Source organism: Oryx dammah, unplaced genomic scaffold (genome assembly GCF_014754425.2).
Source record: "Oryx dammah isolate SB20612 unplaced genomic scaffold, SCBI_Odam_1.1 HiC_scaffold_18, whole genome shotgun sequence".
Taxonomy (NCBI): Eukaryota; Metazoa; Chordata; class Mammalia; order Artiodactyla; family Bovidae; genus Oryx; species Oryx dammah.
This window is the reverse complement of record NW_024070202.1, coordinates 922,788-946,786: the sequence shown is the minus strand read 5'-3', so window position 1 is coordinate 946,786 and position 23,999 is coordinate 922,788. Positions and strand designations below refer to the sequence as shown.

The 23,999-nt window shown below is 39.3% G+C and overlaps 1 long non-coding RNA gene across 1 annotated transcript; it reads right to left on the bottom strand.

Moving 5' to 3' along the window:
• Positions 1-9,817: 9,817 nt before the first annotated feature.
• Positions 9,818-22,164, bottom strand: LOC120877815. The gene is made up of 3 exons (XR_005724403.1): positions 22,155-22,164; positions 12,657-12,663; positions 9,818-9,904 (listed from the first exon to the last, which is right to left on the bottom strand). It is a non-coding gene; the product is annotated as an uncharacterized LOC120877815 (long non-coding RNA).
• Positions 22,165-23,999: the final 1,835 nt, after the last annotated feature.

Here is a 23,999-nt window from a genome sequence, read left to right as displayed (position 1 = left end):
TAGGAAAAGGAGTATGTCAAGGCTGTATATTGTCACCTTGCTTATTTAACTTATATGCAGAGTACATCATGAGCAATGCTGGGCTGGAAGAAACACAAGCTGGAATCAAGATTGACAGGAAAAATATCAATAACCTCAGATATGCAAATGACACCACCCTTATGGCAGAAAGTGAAGAAGAACTAAAGAGCCTCTTGATGAGAGTGAAAGAGGAGAGTGGAAAAGTTGGCTTAAAGCTCAACATTCAGAAAAAGAAGATCATGGCATCCAGTTCCATCACTTCATGGGAAATAGATGGGGAAACAGTGGAAACAGTGTCAGACTATTTTTTTGGCCTCTGAAATCACTGCAGATGGTGATTGCAGCCATGAAATTAAAAGACACTTACTCCTTGGAAGAAAAATTATGACCAACCTAGATAGTATATTCAAAAGCAGAGATATTACTTTGCTGATGAAGGTCCATCTAGTCAAAGCTATGGTTTTTCCTGTGGTCATGTATGGATGTGAGAGTTGGACTGTGAAGAAGGCAGGGTGCCAAAAAATTGATGCTTTTGAGCTGTGGTGTTGGAGAAGACTCTTTTTTTTTTTTTAATTTTATTTTTACTTTATTTTACTTTACAATACTGTATTGGTTTTGCCATACATTGACATTAATCCACCATGGGTGTATACGAGCTCCCAATCCTGAATCCCCCTCCCGCCTCCCACCCCATATCATCTCTCTGGATCATCCCCATGCACCAGCCCCAAGCATCCTGTATCCTGCAGCGAACATAGACTGGGAATTTGTTTATTACATGATAGTATACATGTTTCAATGCCATTCTCCCAAATCATCCCACCCTCTCCCTCTCCCTCAGAGAAGACTCTTGAGAGTCCCTTGGACTGCAAGGAGATCAAACCAGTCCATTCTGAAGGAGGTCAGCCCTGGGATTTCTTTGGAGGGAATGATAGTAAAGCTGAAACTCCAGTACTTTGGCCACCTCATGTGAAGAGTTGACTCATTGGAAAAGGCTCCGATGCTGGGAGGGATTGGGGGCAGGAGGAGAAAGGGATGACAGAGGATGAGATGGCTGGATTGCATCACAGACTCAATGGACGTGAGTCTGAGTGAACTCCAGGAGTTGATGATGGACAGGGAGGCCTGGCTTGTTACGATTCATGGGGTCACAAAGAGTTGGACACGAGTGAGCGACTGAACTGAACTGAACTGAGTTGACTGCAATTGTGTGGTTGGCTGAACATTCTTTGTCAATGGCTTTCTTTGGGATTGGCATGAAAACACATTTTCCAGTACTGTGTCACTGCTTAGTTTTCCAAATTTGCTGGCATATTGAGTGTAGCACTTTCACAGCATCATCTTTTAGAATCTGAAATACCTCAACTGGAATTCCATCACCTCCACTAGCTTTGTTTGTAGTGATGCTTCCTAAGGCCCACTTGACTTCGCATGCCAGGATTTCTGGCTCTAGGTGAGTGATCGTGGTTATCTGGGTTGTGAAAATCTTTTTTTTTTTTTTTTTTGTATAGTTCTTCTGTGTATCCTTGCCACCTCTTAATATCATCTGCTTCTGTTAGGTCCATACCATTTCTGTCCTTTATTGTGCCCATTTTGCATTAAATGTTTCCTTGGTATCTCTAATGCTCTTGAAGAGATCTCTAGTCTTTCCCATTCTATTGTTTTCATTGATTTTTTTTTGCAATGATCACTGAGGAAGGCTTTCTTATCTTTTCTGAGTATTCTTTGGAACTCTGTATTCAAATGGGTATATGTTTCCTTTTCTCCTTTGCATTTCATTTCTCTTCTTTTCACAGGTATTTTTAAGGCCTCCTCAGACAACCATTTTGCCTTTGTGCATTTCTTTTTCTTGGGGATGGTCTTGATCCTTGTCTCCTGTAGAAAATCATGAAGCTCCATCTGTAATTCTTCAGGCACTCTGTCTGTCAGATCCAATCCCTTGAATCTATTTGTCATTTCCACTGTATAATCATAGCGATTTGATTTAGGTCATACCTGAATGGTCTAGGGGTTCTCCCTAATTTCTTCAATTTTAGTCTGAATTTGGCAATAAGGAGTTCATTTTCTGATCCACAGTCAGCTCCTGGTCTTGTTTTTGCTGACTGCATATAGCTCCTCCATCGTTGGATGAAAAGAATATAGTCAGTCTGATTTCACTATTGACCACCTGGTGATGGCCATGTGTAGTCTTCTCTTGTGTTGTTGGAAGAGGGTGTTTGCTATGACCAGTGAGTTCTCTTGGCAAAACTCTATTAGCCTTTGCCCTGCTTCATCTCCAAGGCCAAATTTGCCTGTTATTCCAGGTATTTCTTGACTTCCTACTTTTGCATTCCAGTTCCCTGTAATGATAAGGACATCTTTTTTGGGTGCTAGTTCTAGAAAGTCTTGTAGGTCTTCATAGAACTAATCAATTTCAGTTTCTTCAGCATTTCTGGTCGGGGCATTGACTTGGGTTACTGTGATATTAAATGGTTTTCCTTGGAAACGAATAGAGATCATTCTGTTGTTTTTCAGACTGCATCCAGGTACTGCATTTTGGACTCTTTTGTTGACTATGATGTCTACTCCACTTCTTCTAAGGGATTAATTCCCGCAGTAGTAGATATAATGGTTATCTGAGTTAAATTCACCCATTCCAGTCCATTTTACTTAGCTGATTCCTAAAATGTCGATGTTCACTCTTGCCATCTCCTGTTTGACCACTTCCAATTTCCCTTGATTCATGGACCTAACATTCCAGGTTCCTATGCAAATATTGCTCTTTACAGCATTGGACTTTACTTCCATCACCAGTCTCATCCATGACTGTGTGTGGTTTCTGCTTTGGGTGCATCTCTTCATTACTTCTCCACTGATCTCCAGTAGCATATTTGGCACATACCGACCTAGTAAGTTCATCTTTCAGTGTCTCATCATTTTGCCTTTTCCTATTCATGGGGCTCTCATGGCAAGAATATTGAATTGGTTTGCCATCTCCTTCTCCAGTGAATCATGTTTTGTTAGAATTCTCCACTCTGACCTGCCGTCTTGGGTGGCCCTACATGGCATGGCTCATAGTTTCTTTGAGTTAGGCAAGGCTGTGGTGCATGTGATCAGATTGGTTAGTTTTCTGTGATTGTGGTTTTCATTATGTCTGCCCTATGATGGAGAAGGATAAGAGGTTTATGTAACCTTCTTGATATGAGAGACTGAGAGGGAAATTGGGTCTTTTTCTGATGGGCAAGATCATAATCAATAAATCTTTAATCCAATTTTCTCTTAATGTGGGGGGCTGTGTTCCCTCCCTGTTATTTGATCTGAGGCCAATCTGTGGTGGAGGCAATGAAGATAATGTCAAACTCCTTCATAAGGTCACATGCTTACATTGCTGCACACAATGCCCCCATTCCTGAAGCAGGACATGGCCAATCCACGCCTCCACCAGGGACTCCTTCACACTCATGGACAAGTTCCAGTCAGTCTCTTGTGGAGTCGCTGCTAATTTCTCCTGGGTCCTGGTGCACACAAGGTTTTGTTTGTGCCCTCCAAGATTCTGTTTCCCAGACTCTGGGAAGTTCTGGGGGCTCTATGGTGGGGTTAATGGGGACCTCCTCCAAGAGGGCTTCTGCCATACCCAGGTCTACCACACACAGAACCCCTGCCTGCATTTCTATCCACTAACAACAAAATCAGTCAGTGCAGTTCAGTTCAGTTGCTTAGTCGTGTCCAACTCTTTGACACCCGATGAACTGCAGCATGCCAGGCCTCCCTGTCCATTACCAACTCGTGGAGTTCACTCAGACTCACATCCATCGAGTCAGTGATGACATCCAGCCATCTCATCTTCTGTCATCCCCTTCTCCTCCTGCCCTCAATCCCTCACAGCATCAGAGTCTTTTCCAATGAGTCAACTCTTCCCATGAGGTGGCCAAAGTACTGGAGTTTCAGCTTTAGCATCATTCCTTCCAAAAAAATCCCAGGGCTGATCTACTTCAGAATGGACTGGTTGGATCTCCTTGCAGTCCAAGGGACTCTCAAGAGTCTTCTCCAACACCATGGTTCAAAAGCATCAATTCTTTGGCGCTCAGCTTTCTTCACAGTCCAACTCTCACATCCATACATGGACACTGGAAAAACCATAGCCTTGACTAGACGGACCTTTATTGGCAAAGTAATGTCTCTGCTTTTCAATATGCTATCTAGGTTCGTCATAACTTTCCTTCTAAGGAATAAGCACCTTTTAATTTCATGGCTTCAGTCACCATCTGCAGTGATTTTGGAGCCCCCCAAATAAAGTCTGACACTGTTTTCACTGTTTCCCGGTCTATTTGCCATGAAGTGATGGGAACAGATGCCACAATCTTCGTTTTCTGAATGTTGAGCTTTAAGCCAACTTTTTCACTCTCCAATTTCACTTTCGTCAACAGGTTTTTTAGTTCCTCTTCACTTTCTGCCATAAGGGTGGTGTCATCTGCATATCTGAGATAACAGATATTTCTCCCAGCAATCTTGATTCCAGTTTGTGCTTCTTCCAACCCAGTGTTTCTCATGATGTACTCTGCACAGAAGTTAAATAAGCAGGGTGACAATATACAGCCTTGATGTAGTCCTTTTCCTATTTGGAACCAGTCTGTTGTTCCATGTCCAGTTCTAACTGCTTCTTCCTTACCTGCATATAGGTTTCTCAAGAGGCAGGTCAGGTTGTCTGGTATTCCCATCTTTTTCAGAATTTTCCACGGTTTATTGTGATCCACACAGTCAAAGGCTTTGGCATAGTCAATAAAGCAGAAATAGGTGTTTTTCTGGAACTCTCTTACTTTCTCCATGATCCAGCAGATGTTGGCAATTTGATCTCTGGTTCCTCTGCCTTTTCTGCAACCAGCTTGAACAACTGGAAATTCACGGTCCACGTATTGCTGAAGCCTGGCTTGGAGAATTTTGAGCATTACTTTACTAGCATGTGAGATGAGTGCAATTGTGTCGTAGTTTGAGCATTCTTTGACATTATTTTTCTTTGAGATTGGAATGAAAACTGACCTTTTCCAGTCCTGTGGCCACTGCTGAGTCTTCCAAATTTGCTGGCATATTGAGTGCAGCACTTTCACAGCATCATCTTTCAAGATTTGAAATAGCTCAACTGGAATTCCATCACCTCCACTAGCTTTGTTCGTAGTGATGCTTTCTAAGGCCCACTGGAATTCACATTCCATGATGTCTGGCTCTAGGTGAGTGATCACACCATCGTGATTATCTTGGTCATGAAGAACATTTTTGTATAGTTCTTCTGTTTATTCTTGCCACCTCTTAATATCTTTTGCTTCTGTTAGGTCCATTCCATTTCTCTTCTTATACCAAGCCCATCTTTGCATGAAATGTTCCCTTGGTATCTCTAATTTTCTTGAAGAGATCTCTAGTCTCTCCTATTCTGTTGTTTTCCTCTATTTCTTTGCATTGATCTCCAAGGAAGGCTTTCTTATCTCTTCTTATTATTCTTTGGAATTCTGCATTTAGATGCTTGTATCTTTCCTTTTCTCCTTTGCTTTTCGCTTCTCTTCTTTTCACAGCTATTTGTAAGGCCTTCTCAGACAGCCATTTTGCTTTTTTGGCATTTCTTTTCCATGGGGATGGTTTTGATCCTTGTCTCCTGTACAGTGTCACGAACTTGATTCCATAGTTCATCAGGCACTCTATCAGATCTAGTCTCTTAAATATATTTCTCACTTCCATTGTATAATTATAAGGGATTTGATTTAGGTCATATCTGAATGGTCTAGTGTTTTTCCCTACTTTTTTCAATTTAAGTCTGAATTTGGCAATAAGGAGTTCATGATCTGAGCCACAGTCAGCTCCTGGTCTTGTTTCTGTTGACTGTATAGAGCTTCTCCATCTTTGGCTGCAAAGAATATAATCAATCTGATTTCAGTGTTGACCATCTGGTGATGTCCACGTATAGAGTCTTCTCTTGTGTTGTTGGAAGAGGGTGTTTACTATGACCAGTGCATTTTCTTGGCAAAATTCTATTAGCCTTTGCCCTGCTTCATTCCGTATTCCAAGGCCAAATTTGCCTGTTACTCCAAGTGTTTCTTGACTTCCTACTTTTGCATTCCAGTCCCCTATAATGAAAAGGACATGTTTTTTGAGTGTTATTTCTAAAAGGTCTTGTAAGTCTTCATAGAATCATTCAACTTAAACTTCTTCAGCGTTACTGGTTGGGGCATAGACTTGGATTGCCATGATATTGAATGGTTTGCCTTGGAAACGAACAAAGATCATTCTGTCGTTTTTGAGATTGCATCCAAGTACTGCATTTCAGACTCTTTTGTTGACCATGATGGCTACTCGATTTCTTCTAAGGAATTCCTGCCCACAGTTGTAGATATAATGGTCATCTGAGTTAAACTCACCCATTCCAGTCCATTTTAGTTCACTGATTCCTAGAATGTAGACGTTCACTCTTGCCATCTCCTGTTTGACCACTTCCAATTTGCCTTGATTCATGGACCTGACATTCCAGGTTCCTATGCAAGATTGTTCTTTACAGCATCGGACCTTGCTTCTATCACCAGTCACATCCACAACTGGGTATTGTTTTTGCTTTGGGTGCATCCCTTCATTCTTTCTGGAGTTATTTCTCCACTGATCTCCAGTAGCATGTTCGGCACCTACTGACCTGGGGAGTTCCTCTTTCAGTATCCTATCATTTTGCTTTTTCATACTGTTCATGGGGTTCTCAAGGTAAAAATACTGAAATGGTTTGCTATTCCCTTCTCCAGTGGACCACATTGTGTCAGACCTCTCCACCATGCCCGCCTGTCTTGGATGGCCCCACAGGGCATGGCTCAGTTTCATTGAGTTAGACAAGGCTGTGGTCTTACTGTGATTAGATTGACTAGTTTTCTGTGATTATGGTTTTGGTGTGTCTGCCCTCTTGCAACACATACCATCTTACTTGGGTTTCTCTTGCCTTGGATGTGTAGTATCTCTTCAGGGCTGCTCCAGCAAAGTGCAGCTGCTCCTTACCTTGGACTAGGGGTATCTCCTCACTGCCACCCCTCCTGACCTTGAACATGAAATAGCTCCTCTAGGCCCTCCAGCGCCCGTGAAGCCACCGCTCCTTGGATTTGAGGTAGCTCCTCCCGGCCACTGCCCCTGGCCTTAGACGTGGCATAGCACCTCTAGGCTGCTGCCCCTGACCTTGGATGTGAGGTAGCTCTTCTCGGCCACTGCCCCTCAGGTGTGGGGTCCTCCCGACTTCTGCCCCTGACTTCGGATGTGGGGTAGCTCCTCTCGCCCGTGCTCTGTGCATTGTCACAGCTGCCCACGCTCTGAACAACAAAATAAGGAAATACAAGTTAAGGAAATAATCCCACTTACCATCAAGACACAAAGAATAAGATATCTAAGAATAAACCTATCTAAGGAGTCAAAAAACCTATACTCCAAAATCTATAGAACTGTGATGAAAGAAATCAAAGATGACACACACAGATGCACAGCTATACCATATTCCTGGAATGGAGGAATCCGTATTGTCAAAATGACTATACAGATGGCGAACGAACACATTAAAAGATGCTCAACATCACTCATTATTAGAAAAAAGCAAATCAAAACTACAATGATCACATTGATCAGAATGGCCCTCATTAAAAAGTCTACAAACAATAAATGCTGAAGAGAGTGGAGAAAAGGGAACACTCTTGCACTGTTGGTGGAAACGTAAATTGACACAGCTGATATGGAGATTCCTTAAAAAACAAGGAATAATACCACCATATGACCCAGGATTCCCACTCCTAGGCTTTTACCCTGAGGAAAACAAAATTGAAAGAGACACATGTATCCCATTGTTCGCTGAAGCACTGTTTACAATAGATTAGAACATAGAAGCAACCTACATATCCATTGACAGATTGATGGATAAAGAATATGTGGTACATATACACAATGGAATATTACTCAGCCATAAAAAGCAACATATTTGAGTCAGTTCTAATGAAGTAGATGAGCCTAAAACATTTTATACAGAGTGAAGTGAGTCAGAAAGAGAAAGATAAATACCATATTCTAACACATATACATGGAATCTAGAAAAATGGTACTGAAGAATTTATTTACAGGGCAATAATGGAGAAACAGACACAGAAAATAAACTTATGGACATGGGGAGAGGGGAGGAGAGGGTGAGATGTATGGAAAGAGTAACATGGAAACTTACATTACCATATGTAAAATAGATAGCCAATGGGAATTTGCTGTATGGCTCAGAGAACTCTAACAAGGGCTCTGTATCAACCTAGAGGAGTGGGACGGGGAGGGAGATTCAAATGGGAGAGGATATATGTATACCTACGGCTGATTCACGTTGAGGTTTGACAGAAAGCAGCAAAATTCTGTAAAGCAATTATCCTTCATTAAAAAACAAATAAATGAAAAAAAAATGACTATACTACCAAGGCAATCTACTGATTCAGTGCAATGTCTGTCAAATTACCAACAGGATTTTTCAAAAAAGTAGAACAAGCAAATTTAAAGTATGTGTGAAAACAGAAAAGACCCCATATATCCATGGCAATCTTGAGAAAGAATACCAGAGCTGAAAGAATCCTTGACTTCAGACTATACTACAAAGCAGTCATCAAAACAGTATATTAAAGGCACAAAAACAGAGATATAGGTCAATGGAACAAGATAGAAAGTCCAGAAATAAACCCATGCACCTATGTTCAATTAATCTATGACAAAAGAGGCAAACATACATAATGGAGAAAAGACAGTTTCTTCAGTAAGCGGTGCTGGGAAAACTGTGCAGCTATATGTAAAAGAATGAAATTAGAACATTTTCTAACATCATACACAAAATAAATTCAAAATGGACTTATATATATATATAAGATCAGATACTATAAAACTCAGAGAAACCATTGTTTGAGGCAGAACATTCTTTGACATAAATCACTGCAGTATCTTTTTTAATCAGCAGTATCTTTTTTCATAACTCCTAGAGTAATGAAAATAAAACCAAAAAATTTAAAAAAATGTGAACTAATAAAACTTAAAAGCTCTTGAGCAGCAAAGGAAGCCATAAGAAAAATGAAAAGACCCAAAAAATGGATATTTGCCAATGATACAACCAACAAATAATTAATCTTCCCAATGTACAAACAGTTCCTGCAGCTCAGTATAAATAAAAAAAACACAATCAAAAATGGGCAAAAGATCTAAATAGACATTTCTCTAAAGAAGACATACAGATGGCCAAAAAACACATGAAAAGATGTTCAAAGTTGCTAATTATCAGAGAATTGCAAATCAAAACTACAATGAGGTACCACCTCATACCAGTCAGAATGACAATCAAACACTCTACAGGCAATAAATGCTGGGCAGGATATGGAGAAAATGGAACCCTCCTACAATGTTGGTGGGAATGTAAATTGCTACAGCCACTATGGGGCCAGTATGGAAATATGAAGGAGCCAGTATGGAAGTTCCTTAAATAACCAAAAAATAGAGCTATGAAATGATCCAGCAATTCCACTACTGAACACATATCCAGAAAAAAAACTATAATTCAAAAAGATATATACATCCTATTTTTCACAGCAGTGCCTATTTACCTATTTAGCCAAGACACGAAGCAACATAATGTCCATCAACAGATGAATGGATAAATATGTGGTATAGTATACAATGCTACTCAGCCATAAAAGTGAAGTGAAATGATGCCATTTGAAACAGCATGAATGGACCTAGTGGTTATCATACTAAGTGAAGTAAGCCAGACAGAGACAAATATCGTGTGATGTTGCTTATATATGGAATCTAAAAAAAAATGATACATATGAACTTGTAATACAGAGCAGAGATAGACCCACAGATATAGAAGACAAATTTATAGTTACTGTGAGGGAAAGGGGAATAAATTAGAAGTTTAGGATTGACACAAACACAATATATATATATAATACATAGCCATCAAGGACCTACCCTGTAGCACAGGGGAATATACTCAATGTTTTATAACATCCTGTAAGGGAAAAGAATCTGAAAAAATATATACTTATATATGTGTGTATAAATGAATTACTTTGCTATACTCCCAAAACTATTATAACTCAATTATACTTCAAAATAAATAAATAAATATTTTATGTAAATATATTTATTTATTTATTTATATAAAATAGCTGGAAAATATATCATGAAGTATTAGCTATTACTGTCTGCCATTTAAAAAATTTAGCCTCTTTATAGTCTCTCAATAAACTCCATAAAATATAAGCAATATTTTAAAAACCATAAATTATGCAAAGAGAAAAGGTGAATAACATTTCTATGAGCTAGCAATCACCAGTTAGAAATCATTACCAATGACTGAGACAATAGATAAGACCAAATCAAATGAAATGTTCAGTGTCTACATTAAAATTTTAAACACTTTAGTAAGCATATTAAAATTTACTAGAATAAGAGAAAAGTTAATAAATAACACTGTGTTAAGGGATCAATTAAAATAATCATAAAACTGGAGTATTTGTGATTAAAATTACATCATACCTTGCAAGGAAAAATAATTGGAAAACATGAAAGAAGACTGGGAAACACTGAGAATTATTGCAATAATGCAAGGGATACATGGGGTCTTCATTCATGATTCTGTTTTAAGGACACACCCAATTAAACTCTCTGAGTTACTCAAAGTGAATATATAATCTTAAATAAACATTAGTCAAGCTAGAAAAGTCATAAAATAAGCTATTCAACACAAAAATTTTCAGATCAAACAAAAGCTTTAGGTGTTTGGAGAGAAGTAGATAGTAAATATCTAAGCACAAAATATGAAATGGACTATAGACTCTGTTATAGACGATATAGCACTAAAATAGGTCAATAAACCCAAGAACCGGTTCTTTACAAAACAGAAAAACCTTCAGAAAAAGGTATAAAAATAAAAAGGAAACCTTTTGTGCAATTTGCATATTTTTTCACAATTACATCCCACGTTTGTATTTTGTTTATTTGGGTATTAACGACACAAGGGGGAAAAACCAACAATGAAATAAAATAGAAGTAATCACTGATTCTTTAGCAGTACAGTTTCATCATCAATCTATCTTCTCCCCTTTCATTTGTCTCAATAAACACAAAAAACATATTAATCAGTCTGCTCACAGATTTCATAAAGAGTGGCTCATTATCTCTTCTATTAACAGTTGCCAGGATTTTGATCAAGAGTTGATTGTTCAGAATAATTAATATTTAAATATGCTGCCCTTTTCCCAGTTGAAACCAAGTTTGGAATAATATGTTTGAAAAAAACATACAGAAAAGCACATGGAGATGACCATTTTATTTCCAAGAACATTTCTGGATCTCACTTAAATAATGCTCTTCTGCATCCCTTTAAATATGATATTTCCCATTAAATCAAACTTTCCCTTCCTATAAATCCCCTCAATTTCCTTTATTTTTTATTTTTATTTTTTTAGATGTGATTTAGTTTTTTTTTTTCTTTTTTTTTTTTTAATTTATTTTTTGTTTTACTTTACAATTCTGTATTGGTTTTGCCATACATTGACATGAAACCACCACGGGTGTACATGCGTTCCATGTTCTAATCTTTCTTAGGCTTCATTTCGTTACCTATGTGACAAATTCTGCAATTTGCTTAAGGCCTATTTCTTCTTGATTTCTATCAAGCTATTGCTCCACCTACCTGAATGTTGTTGAAAGCACTATGCAACCATGATTAATGTAATTAAGCCCATAATTTGACAGTCATTAAATCCCCTCTTCCCTAGTTGAGGATGCAGACAGACTATTGAATCAATCAGCAGGAACAGCCTGCAACCTTGACTGGCTTGATTTCAGTAGTCAGCAGGTAAGAGAAAGCTGACATTTTGTTAAGGAATATTACAATGATTTTTATCAATTTACAGAAAGCCTTTAAATTGCTTTTATGTGTAATGGCATTAAGGAAATGCAAGAAGATTTGTTTTGTTTTCTTTATGCATCACTTCTCTTTATCTACTGGAAGATTCTGATGCACCCCAACTCTTCTTGAGACCACCTTATGTTTTCTTCTACATCTGTGTGCCTAGTCTCTCAGTTGTGTCTGACTCTTCATGACCCTATCAACTGTAGTCCTCCAGGCTCCTCTGTCCATGGGGATTCTCCAGGCAAGAATACTAGAGTGGGTTACTATGCCCTACTCCAGGGGATCTTCCCTACCCAGGTATCGACCCAGATCTCCTGCATTGCAGGCATATTCTTTTCTGTCTGAACCACCAGGGAAACCCTTTCTACATTTGTAGCAACATCTAAAGAATAATCTAAGAATCTGAAGTCTTCCTCACTCATTAGACTTAAATCTGTTAACATCTTTAAGTGTCTGAATCTCGAAGTCATGTGTTCAGGATTATAGAGTTACAGAAATTAGACAATTTATGTATTATTGGAACTTCAGAAGAAACATGCTTAGTGGGATTGAGACTAAGCTTCCACTGCCTTGCATATAATATCCCTGAACTATCCCCGTTTTTGGTACCACTGGAGCCAGGATTGGTGTGAGAAGACGCAAAAAGATATCAGGAGACTGTTTTGATCATCTTCTGGGACATTCTTTCTTTTCTCCCCTTTCTGCCGCTGCAGACACAAAAACTATGACCACAGAAGCTATTTTGTGCTTGCTTGTATGTTAAGCCAATTCATTCCTGTCCGACTCTTTGCGACAGCATAGACCATAGCCAGGCATACTCCTCTGTCCATGGGATTCTCCAGGCAAGAATATTGGCCTGGGTTGCCTATCCCTTCTCCAGGGGATCTTCTAGACCCAGGGATGGAAACTGCACCTCTTACATCTCCTCCATTGGCAGGAAGGTTTTTTAACACTAGTGCCACCTGGAAAGTTACTTTACCTGAACCCTTTTCCCTTTGCTATATCACCAACCTAACTGGGGTTTGGTTTGCTTCTGCACCAACATTTCACAACTTCAGTACTTTTACATTTTGAGCCAGATGGCCTTTGCTGTGGGTCTTTGCTGTGTGGCTGTCCTGTGCATTGAAGGATGTTTAAAGGCATCCTATAGCCTCCATCCACTAGATGCCACTGCACCTACAATCTCTCTCCCAGCTGAGATGTGACACGAAAAAAAATTTTTTTTTAAGTCCCCATATATCTCCATTTTTCTCTTGAAAACAAAACTAATCCTAGTTGCAAAATTCTGCTCTACATCATGGTGGAATCATCTCACATTTTTTGCTTCACATCTTTATTATTCTACCATAACTTAAATCACATGTAGTATGTCCATCAAAGCTACAGATCTGATACAGACTGATAAAGATTGGATAAAGATAAAGATCTGATAATTTCAAAGGCATCTACTCTTGGATGCCTGGGCCAAGAAGCAATAGGAGCCTAATATGACATAAATCTAAATTTGGGGGAAAGCCAAGGAAAATCTGAATAAAGAATTCCCACTGTTGGCGAGTGAGGAGTCCACTTTTTTGTCAATGAAAACAAAAACTGTTTATTGAGTATCTACTAAGCATAAGGAATGGTCATGAGCAAGAGAAAAATCCATTCTTGCAATTTACTTATTAAAGACTTATTTTTAGCACTTGTGTGGGTAAAGAGCTTTCTGGCAATGACTAAAAGACATCCAATACAGAATAGCTATTTGAGGCAAATGAGGATTCCAAAGTTATAAAGACAAGTAGGGAGAGAAATACATATTGTCTTTATACATATTATTGTTGTTCAGTCTCTCAGTCAAATCTGACTCTTTGCGACCTCATGCATGACGTGCTTACCTGTCCTTCACTATCTCCTGGAGCTCGCTCAAACTCATATCCATTGAGTTGGTGAAGCCATCCAACCAACTCATCCTCTGTCATCCGCGTCTCTTCCCGCCTTTAATCTTTACCACAAACAGGGTCTTATCTAATGAGTCAGCTCTTCCCATCAGGTGGCCAAAGCACTGGAGCTTCAGGTACAGCATCAGTCCTTTCAATGAATGTTCAGGATTGTAGGAGACAAACACATACTATGACTATACATTAATACTTACTTTATTTTATCATGTGTCTAGCTACTATGCTGTGAGATAATTTTTGTTCATTATTATGCATGTTTCTAATTAACTTTTTTGGTAATTTAATTAATTTTAATCCACACATAATTAATCCTCACAGTTCATGACTTATAAAAGGCTTAAAGAAACTTGGTAGTGATCTCCTAGAGTGGTGTCTCTCTCTCTCTCTCTTTGAATGGAAGCAAATCAACTGGAGATCATGTTAATAATTCTGATTCTGAAGATTTGGACAGGACCTGAGATTCTGTGTTTCTAAGATTCTCCCAGGTGATGCAACACCAGATTTAATGGTTCAAGCACAACTCTAGAAGCAGTGAAACCTTATAATCCTTTGACCTAAGTGTGTTAGTGTCAGTCGCTCAGCTGTGTCTGACTCTTGCCAATTCATGGACTGTAGCCCACCAAGCTCCTTTGTCCATAGAATTCTTCAGGCAAGAATACTGGAATAGGTTGCCACTTCCTTCTCCAGGGGTTCTTCCTGACTCAGGGATCGAACCCAGGTCTCCTGTATTGCAGGTGGAGTCTTTGCCGTCTGAGCCAACAGGGAAGACCCTAGGTTACTTCAAAGTTTCGAGTCACTTCAAAGTTTTGCAGGAGTGTCATGAGTGGTGCCAGTTTTAAAGAAGGGAAACATTCACTTTTTTTTTTCTTTCTTTTTTTTTAAAAAATGTATTTATTTATTTAATTTTTACTTTACAATTCTGTATTGGTTTTGGCATACATTGACATGAATCCACCACAGGTGTACATTTTTTAAAGTCAAGATTTCAAATATTAAAATGATGTTTTCCACAAAAGATGTTGAAAAACTCCTCTCATAGTAAATAAAACACAAAAAGAAGGCACCATCCAAAGCTGAAGAATCCTGATGGAAGACAGCCCTCAGAAAGAAAGCCTGAGGGCTGCTATACTCAAAAGTCCCTTCAAGAGGCATTAGATAAAGCCTGACATTCTCTGCATTCTAGATTAGAATAAGGAATATAACACAAAAAGCTACCATTTTAGTGAGCCAGAATACAGATCACAGGAGGAATTTACAGAAAGCAATTCAAGTTTGTTCATCACAGGGACTAACGACACCTGCTGGAATTCGTTGAGTGCAAAAGAACTGGGAGATTATATGGACTGTTACTGTTCATTATCTATATTTATTGTATTCAACCAAATACAGTAAAAAAAAAAAGTTAATATTCTAGGATCTGAGTAAAAATATTTTCAACTACCATTTTCACAGAGTGCTAAGGTAAACAACTACAATCGTTTTATATTAATATAAAATACATAACAAAATTATATACAATATATAATAATAACTATATAATATGGGCTTCCCTGGTGCCTTAGATAATAAATAGTTTGCATGAAATATGTGAAACCTGAGTTCAATCTCTGGATTAGGAAGGTTCCCTGGAGAAGTGTTTATTTAACTGCTTTGCAGAGTACATCATGAGAAATGCTGGGCTGAAGGAAGCACAAGCTGGAATCAAGATTGTCAGGAGAAATATCAATAACCTCAGATATGCAGATGACACCACCCTTATGGCAGAAAGTGAAGAACTAAAGAGCCTCTTGATGAAAGTGAAAGAGGAGAGTGAAAAAGTTGGCTTAAAACTCAACATTCAGAAAACGAAGATCATGGCATCTGGTCCCATCACTTCATGGCAAATAGATGGGGAAACAGTGGGAAAAGTGTCAAACTTTATTTTTCTGGGCTCCAAAATCACTGCGGATGGTGATTGCAGCCATGAAATAAAAGACGCTTACTCCTTGGAAGGAAAGTTATGACCCATCTAGACAGCATATTCAAAAGCAGTGACTACTTTGCCAACAAAGGTCCATCTAGTCAAGGCTGTGGTTTTTCCAGTATTCATGTATGGATGTGAGAGTTGGACTGTGAAGAAAGCTGACTGCTGAAGAATTGATGCTTTTGAACTGTTGTGTTGGAGAAGGCGCTAGAGAATCCCTTAGACTGCAAGGAGATCCAACCAGTCCATCCTAAAGGAGATCAGTCCTGGGTGTTCATTGGAAGGACTGATGTTGAAGCTGAAACTCCAATACTTTGGCCACCTGATGCAAAGAGCTGACTCATTTGAAAAGACTCTGATGCTGGGAAAGATTCAGGGCAGGAGGAGAAGGGGCAACAGGATGAAATGGTTGGATGGCATCACCGACTCAATGGACATGGGTTTGGGTAGACTCCGGTAGATGGTGATGGACAGTGAGGCCTGGCATGCTGTAGTTCATGGGGTTGAAAAGGGTCGCACATGACTGAGCAACTGAACTGTACTGGAGGAGTGACTGGCTACCCATTCCAGTTCTTTCCTGGTGAATTCCTTGGACAGAGGAGCCTGGCAGGCTACAGTCCATGGGATCACAAAGAGTCAGACATAACTGAGCAACTATATAATATATAATACAATGCTACATAAAATGCTTTACATTCTTTTATGAGATGGTTCAAAGAAGGCAATAGCAACCCACTCCAGTACTCTTGCCTGGAAAATCCCATGGATGGAGGAGCCTGGTAGGCTGCCATCTATGGGGTCACACAGAGTTGGACATGACTGAAGCGACTTCACTTTCACTTTTCTCTTTCATGCATTGGAGAAACAAATGGCAACCCACTCCAGCATTCTTGCCTGGAGAATCCCAGGGACAGCGGAGCCTGGTGGGCTGCCATCTACGGGGTCACACAGAGTTGGACATGACTGAAGTGACTTAGCAGTTGCAGCAGCATGAGATGGTTAGTCAGGTGTGGTCATAAGAAATGCTAAAGGAATGACAAAGTTTATGTTACACACAGGTCCTAAAGAGAGGAGCACAGCCTTGCAGGAACACTCAGGAAAGACATCTGAGTGGCCAGTAGGCCGAAAACAGAGTGAGGGGAGAATTTAGGCCATGGCCTTGGGCTTTTTGCAAGAAAGGCAAGGCAGAATGAACAACAGTCTAGGAGTGATTAGTTGCACAATTTTGATGGGCTCAAAGCTGTCTGGGTGGACCCTAGTTGCCTGGTACCTGGCCCTGAGAAGATAAAGACAGGGAAAGGAGTATGACCTGAGGGGTGAACAGGTCAGATGATGGGGATCTGGCTCCAGAAATTTTGCAAATCAAAGGCAATCTCCCCGCTGGACCTTTGCCATCTCTAAATTGGCTATCCCAGGAGATACTTTCTCCGCAGCCAGAAAGGGCTTTCAAGATACCAAGCATCATAATATACATAAAATTTTAAATATTTATAATGCAAAGATCTATCTGGATAGTCCAGCTCCTTCTTTATCTATTAGAATTCAGAAATGGGTGTTCAGTGCCTCCTAAAACTACCTTTTGGAGTTCAGTGTTAAGGCAGGTCATTCTTTACTAAGAATTTTCATAAGTACTTTCAACACATTCTAGAGATAAAGAAATGAAATCTTATTCCTAGGTGCCCATATCCTATTTTTCATATCATTTATTATTAGCATATAACAAAATAACCATTAACAGAAAAAAGAGTCAGATAAATTTTGGTGTCACTTTGATAAAAATTAAACAACCATAGACTAGATTTTTCTCTGTTGTCTTCTCTGCCTTAATATTTCTGTAGTTAGGGCCAGAGGTCTATGCCCATCCTATGCTTGTACAGGGGACAGGAGCAATTGGAAGCAATGTAAGAAAGAGTGGAGGGAAGCTTTAGGTAGAGAATGTAGGGTGTGGAAATTCACGTGTCTTCTGTGATCTGAGGTGTGTGACTCTTTTCACTAACTAGTTATATGGAAAGGTATTGTAAGGGAGTAGGATCCTGTAGTTCTTCCCCCATGCCCTCTGCCTGCCTTTTATCTGTAGAAAAACTTTAGCCAAAGAATAACTTTAATCAGAGAGTGAGCAAAAAGTACAGAAACAAAAATATACATTCAGATAGGACAAAGTAATAATATGAGTTGACTCATTAAAAAAGTCAAGGACACTTAGTTCCTCTTAAGAGCTATAGATAATATTCTGGTCCACATCCTTTGAGTTGTTTTGAAAATATTAAAATCCCCACCAGGTGGAAGAAATTAGCCATATGTTAGTAGACCCCAGCCTAGTTAGAACCAGAAGCTTGATGGTACTGACTGCCAGTTACCTCACAACTAACCAATCAGAAAAATGTCCATGAGCTGATCATGCTCTGCAACTCCCTCCTCAGCACACAGCGCTTTCTTATGTTCTCTATGTCACCTCTCAGCAAAACATGAGGAGTAGGGATTTGGTTATTTAGGACATGAGTCCACCCTTTACCCTGGCTTCCTCAATAAAGCTATCTTTCCTTTTACCCAATACTTATCCCTGAGTATTGAATTCTTGAGCAATGAACATCCAGATGTAAGTTCAGCAACAAGATGAGGCTGATTTTTTTAAAGAAGGATAGATGGGGTGGGAAAGAACTTGTCTGTCCTAGGTCCATGGCACTGTTTGGACTTTGCACTCTCTGTGTCTTCATTCCCTCTTCTGTACAATCAGAGTATTTGACAAATGATTCTTAAGGTACCTCTCAATTCTATATTTGATGACTTTAATGCTTTTAATATTGAGAAAATGTACATGGTAATGTGTCCTCTCTGCACATCACCTAAAATGGGACATTATTAAATAATAAAATGTCAATATTCAACTGCACAGTGTAATTTTTTCTAAATGCATTTTGAGACAAGAAAATTGTTCTAAGCTTTCTTAGATGTTAATGTTTTTAAAAAATTATTCTTTTTTCATATTGTGCCATTAGGAATAATTTATTTCTGGGTTTTATCTGTCAGCATCTATCTGTGACCTTGTTCCAAAATATCACATTACCACCACATGGATACAAATGTCCTGAAAACAACTTAAAAATTAATCAGACAGTTAGTACTGAAAGAAAAAACCAATAAAATAAATTTATATGTTCAAATATCTATCACCTTATTTTTAAAAATTTCTTAAAATATATATATATATATAATTATTTCAGAAGCATAAATTATTATTATATTGAGATATTTTTAACCTTCCAGCATATTGTTGTTCCTGGTAGAGTTGACAAAACATTACTAAAATGCATTGTTAAGAGATCAAACTCTAGCTATGCCTGTTCTACCACTCCTACCTCAATTCATTATAACATTTTGGAATATGTCCATCTTTCCAGGTTCATTGTTCATGCTGTCAACACTATCACACACCATTCTATACTTTTTTTTTTCATTTTCATATCATAAAATATCTGCATGAGTGAGGAAACTGAACTGAGATTTTATCGTCATTATTACAGCAATATACAGTAAATAAGAACACAACAACATCATATTTGCCTTCTTCTATCTTCAGGGAGGTTTTAACCTGCAAGATCCAGTCTGTCAGGTATTTTGCTGGAAAATGGTAAGTCCTTCCCAAAAGGCTGGCCTGCTGTTGCCACCTACTTCCAGAGGGCAGATGCTCTCTGACATCTTAAACACGACATCCCATCAAGCCTGGGGAAAGACCAACTTCTCATAAAATTGAACTCATTCTTAAAAGGGGACTTATTTACAGCCACAAACTTGATGTGATCCCCCGTGTTAAATGAAACTGCTGGGAGTTATGTTTTTCTTTTTGTGGTTGTCATCCTGAGCCTCAGTTCATGAACCATTCAGGAACTTCCTGGTAATGTAGGTAGCTGGGTTGATTTTTAATGAAAGTATCATGCTTTTTCAACACTGAAGGATGAGTACTACACAATGAGAAATAAGAAATAGAGGATGATATCATAGCCTTTTATACTTACACAAACTTTATAGGAAGTAGTAGCTTCCAATGAGACTATTTATGCTATCACCACACACTCAGTTTCTGCATCAAATATACAATTGTATCAAGCTTCAGTTCAGTTCAGTTCAGTCACTCAGTCGTGTCCGACTCTTTGTGACCCTATGAATCGCAGCACACCAGGCCTCCCTGTCCATCACCATCTCCTGGAGTTCACTCAAACTCACGTCCGTCGAGTGGGTGATGCCATCCAGCCATCTCATCCTCTGTCGTCCCCTTCTCCTCCTGCCCTCAATCCCTCACAGGATCAAAGCCTTTTCCAGTGAATCAAACTTTGCATGAGATGGCCAAAGTACTGGAGTTTCAGCTTTAGCATCATTCCTTCCAAAGAACATCCAGGGCTGATCTCCTTTAGAATAGACTGGTTGGATCTCCTCGCAGTTCAAGGGACTCTCAAGAGTCCTCTCCAACACCACAGTTGAAAAACATAAATTCTTTTGCACTCAGCTTTCTTCACATTCCAACTCTCACATCCATACATGACCACTGGAAAAACCATAGCCTTGACTACACAGACCTTTGTTGGCAAAGTAATGTCTCTGCTTTTCAATATGCTATCTAGGTTGGTCATAACTTTCCTTCCAAGGAGTAAGCATCTTTTAATTTCATGGCTTCAGTCACAACCTGCAGTGATTTTGGAGCCCCCCAAAATAAAGTCTGACACTGTTTCCACTGTTTCCCCATCGATTTCCCATTAAGTGATGAGACCAGATGCCATGATCTTCGTTTTCTGAATGTTGAGTTTTAAGCCAACTTTTTCACTCTCCTCTTTCACTCTCATCAAGAGGCTTTTTAGGTCCTCTTCACTTTCTGCCATAAATTTGGTGTCATCTGCATATATGAGGTTATTGATGTTTCTCCCAGCAATCTTGATTCCAGCTTGTGCTTCTTCCAGCCCAGAGTTTCTCAGGATGTACTCTGCATAGAAGTTAAATAAGCAAGGTGACAGTATACAGCTTTGACGTACTCCTTTTCCTATTTGGAACCAGTCTGTTGTTCCATGTCCAGGAAGTCTGTATCAAGCTTGAGAACAACTAAAAGCTAATAGTGCTAACGCTAACTTTAAATCACCATTTGTCTATGTAAATCCTAATTAACACAGCAGTTAGCAGTCACTATCAATTACTAAATGCCAGAATAAGTCATGGAAATATCATATGTTTAATGATTGTGATAAGTTTGACTAAAGTCCTGAGTAAAAAATCCAAAATACTCTAAAAATATAAAAGTAAATATCCATGATGACAATCATCTTCATAATAATTCATTAAAATATTGACTTTGTCTAAAATACTTTTCATGATAATACTATGAATATAAAATTAAACTAACATCACTCTAAGAAACAATCATTGTGATGTGCCAGAAGCAGTCAAATGCTGAATATACTAGGATGAACCAAATACAAACAACGTTTTGCCTTCTATTCAGGGAGTGAGTTAAAAACAAGAAAATAAGCTAACAAATAATTTCAAAAGATTTTTTATGAATAAAATGCAGAGAGAGCCATGATAGAGAGCTGGAATGGTAGATGGGAGAATCTTGTCTAGTCTAACCAGGTAGATGAGGAAATCTCCCCAGGCAGGTTTCAGATGTGCAATTACATTGAATGAGATCATGGCTTGTTAGAGGAAGTGGAACAAGGCCAGCTGGGCTAGAGTGTCACAGCTCAGGAGATCTGACATGTGAGGGGAGCTGGTCAGCTGCCCATCATAATCAAAGGGGGCCTGGAAACCTTTGTAATTGGTTTATTTAACAAGCAATCAGTTCAGTTCAGTTCAGTTCAGTCACTCAGTCATGTCCGACTGTTTGTGACTCGATGAATTGCAGCATGCCAGGCCTCCCTGTCTATCACCAACTCCTGGAGTTCACTCAAACTCATGTCCATTGAGTCGGTGATGCAATCCAGTCATCTCATCCTCTTTTGTCCCCTTTTCCTCCTGCCCTCAATCCCTCCCAGTATCAGAGTCTTTTCCAATGAGTCAACTCTTCGCATGAGGTGGCCAAAGTATGGAATTTCAGCTTTAGCATCATTCCTTCCAAAGAACACCAGGGCTGATCTCCTTTAGTATGGACTGGTTGGATCTCCTTGCAGTACATGAGATAGATAACAGCTAAAATTGAATTTAAGAATTAAAACAGCCCCTCTGACAGTTGGATGGAAGCTGCACTGTGTGTGCAGGGGTATGGGGCTGGGATCAAGATCGAGCAGACATGAGGGAGCCCAGTGCAGTCCCAGCATGAGGTGACGGTGACAGAAAGAGGGTGGTGATGTTGAAAAGGAAGGAAATGGATGGATTTAATATTTGTGTCTGTGTAATGTTTTTACAATATCAGTTATTATTTCTCCCCCTCCTCCCCCGCCCCACCATCCTGCCAATTTTAAGTGTGTAATCCTCTCTGGGTTCATCTTCTCAGAGAAATCAGAAATATCTGTTTCTCTTTCTCTTTGTTTCCCAAAGTCTGAGCCCAGTAAGAAATGATGTTTGATGCCTTTCTTTCCCCCATATCATAAATTCTACTTCTGCTGATCATCTCTGTCAGCAGGCTAATATTACGTTTTTTTCTTCTACTAAAATGAAAACCATCCCAATGACCACATCCCATCACTTTCTCGCCATCACATCGTTTCTCAAGTCCCACTTATGGCAGAGCTTTGTAAAGGTTAGTCCATGCTCCGTAGGCTCATCCTTCTCATCTGTTAGTCTAGGTCACCTCTCTTCAGTCAGGATTCTGTCCCTTCTTTTCTCCCACTGAGCCATCTTGCAAAGAGCTATAGAATTTCCCAACTACCAAAAGAATTTCATGGAAATTTTTATTTAGAAACAATCTTTTGTCTCAGTCTCTATGACTTTGTACTGTCTGGACTGCCTTTGACCACACTGCTCAACCCCTTTCAGTGTCTTCAGCTGGCTTAAGTCCTTCTGTTTGACTTCTAGGTGGTGAAAACCACAGAAATTTGCCATGGGTCTCCTCCCCTCTCTACACACAGTCTCTAAGGAAGCTCATTCACCACCGGGGCTGTAAGCATCATCTCTCCCAATGACTCTCAGTTCCATATATTTTAGAAGTTATTCTTCGCTTTCCAGTCCCACTCACCTAACTACCCACTTCACAGGCCCAAATGGATGTCTGACGGGCATTCTTAGCCTCTCATTTCAACAAATCTCCATGTACCTTTCTTTCCCTCTTAGTAACAGCATCCTAGCTATGTCTCCCAGGTGTTAAAGGCACAAATCTGGAAGATATTTTGGCATTTCCCTTCTTTTACTTCCAACATACATCTATAACCTAATCAGCAAGTCCTGTCAACTCTACAGGAGCACATCCTGTCTCACCCTAAGACTCCAGAGACTCCAGAATAAATTCAGAATAATCTTTCAAAAATATGAATTAGATCATCTCTTCCTGCTTCAAACTTTACAGTGATTTCCTGGACCACAGAGGGTGGAGACTAAACCCCTTGCCCTGGCTTTGATTCCTTCCACCACCAGGAATGATTATCTCCTTCCTGAAAGCCTCTTTGGAATTTGTCAAACTGGCCCTCCTTTACAGCATTTGTTCTAGTTATTTCCTCTGCCTGAACTTTTTCCTCAAGTATTCTCATTGAAATGGAGCAGGACCATATAGTCCTTGCCTCCCCACCATGTTCTTTTTTTTTTTTTTTTTTTTTTTTTGCCTGTGGAAAACTTTAATCAAAGAATAATTTTAATCAGAGAAGTGAGAAGTGCTGAAACAAAGGAAAACAGTCTAAGGAGACTAAGTAATAATAATGCAGTCATTACACATCATCAAGGACCTTTAGTTCTTTCTCAGGGGCTGTAGGTAATATTCTGAGTCATATCCTGTAAGCTGTCTTTATGGATACTAAAACCCCAGGTGGACACGTTAACTACAAGATGACCAGACTGTACCTAGGACATGAGCTTCCACAATCCCGAGAACTGACCACAAAGAAATGGAAACAAATGGACCCTGAAACTGAAGATTAACTGTACCTAAAACATTCAAGATGATTCTGGTCAGACCACCGATGACCAGTTTGAAGATGACCGTTCAAGATGACTACACTGTTTCTGCATGTAGCGCCCCCATCCCCGA